Source organism: Cyprinodon variegatus, unplaced genomic scaffold, assembly GCF_000732505.1.
Source record: "Cyprinodon variegatus isolate N-32 unplaced genomic scaffold, C_variegatus-1.0 Scaffold1960, whole genome shotgun sequence".
NCBI classification, from domain to species: domain Eukaryota; kingdom Metazoa; phylum Chordata; class Actinopteri; order Cyprinodontiformes; family Cyprinodontidae; genus Cyprinodon; species Cyprinodon variegatus.
The window spans coordinates 24,742-26,409 of NW_015152413.1; positions in this window are offsets into that span (position 1 = coordinate 24,742).

Sequence of the window (1,668 nt, forward strand, 5' to 3'; positions counted from 1 at the left end):
ACGACACAGATTTTAAGCCACATCAAGAAGGTAAGTAACTTATAGGGGATCATGTAATTTGTTTCAGGGTTCTTTGAAAAAAGATTTATAATGCTACAGTTATTCATAAACATGAAAATTGGTAATGAAAGACATCAATTTCACTAAAGTACAATTTTCATCCCTTCTGTCCTAACTTTAACATTAAGCAATGTATTGAATATTAACATTCTGATTTATGGTTAAAGGCTAGAAGTTTACCAGGACCCTGTTTTCAAAAGCAAGCATAATTTAGTCTGACTAGAGAGCAGATATCCAAGTAACCTATTTAGCTCTGTGATGTTCAGTATCTTTGATTTCAGAACAGATGTTATCCACAAGGTAAATCAACACTGAATCAAGCCCAGAGTTCAGCATGAGCACGGGGGTAAGAAACCCTCATTAATGGAAGAAAGAAAACATGATGCACCGTGGAACAACAGGAAATAAAAAACTTAGAATATTCATTGGGACATATGGGGACTAACAAAACATATTTTAGACAAAAAGCAATACTGTTCCTGCTGCAAAATGAGATTAAATCTGTCAATTTGTGATGAAGAATTTAAGTTGTATCCTTAACAGTGCGCTCTTAACATTACTGATTAATGTGTGTGTACTTGTTTATGTTAGCCATTTAAGACAATTTCTGGCATATTTACTAACCATTTGAAGACCATTAGGCCTTGTTGGGACCAAAGGCTGGTCCTAATGTGGCTTACCCCATTTTTAATGTCAGAGAGTCACTTTAGAGGTATTGTGTGATTTAACTTGGTTAGGGTTAGGATTAGGAAAATACTGCTAATGGTTAGGGTAAATTTCAAAGTTAGACATAAACACAGTAACTAAAATTAATGTAAGTCGATGTAAAGTAATTATTTGGATAGAAATACAAACATGTGTTTGTGTGTGTATGTTTGTCTATATTATAGATTGTGGGACCCATTTTTGGGGAAAGTGGCACGTTGTGCTCCTTGAGCGGCCAGATGAATGCCAAAATGCAGAACTGCTCTTTTAGTGTCAGGTTTAAGACTAAGGTGTGGATTTAGCGTGTTTGGGGTTAGGTATGAACACATAATGGTTAGGTTTAGGGTAAGGGTCATGGACAGGCTGTAGAAATTAATGGAAGTCAATGAAAAGGTCGCGCAAAGATAGAGAGACAAGTTTGTAAGTGTGTAACTTTGAGTGAGGACCTTTACTGCGGGAAAGTTTTTGGTCCACACAAGTTTTTTTTTTTTTTTTTTTTACAAAAGGTTAGGTTTAGGACTAATGTTTAAAGTTAAGTACTAACTAAACTGAACAGAAAGGATTGAGGTAACGGAAAATCAATGGAACTCGTTGAGAGTCAACATGCATAGCATAGTAACACAGCACTCTTGTTGTGGTACATAGCATGACAAGAGTGTGTGTATCGGTGAAATATGCGTCCTGGTATAACCCGCAGGCATAAAAAGGACATAGCTGTAAAGATTATTTTACAAAGTTAGGTTAAATCATGTAAGGTCTAATTATAGGCTACTGTCATGTTTAATCTTTACCAACTAGATTATACATTTATTGGCTTTAGTCCACATATTTAATTATTCATATGAAAGTTAAACCATATTTCATTGAAATTGTAATATTTCTCTTTCTCCCTATGTAAAAAAA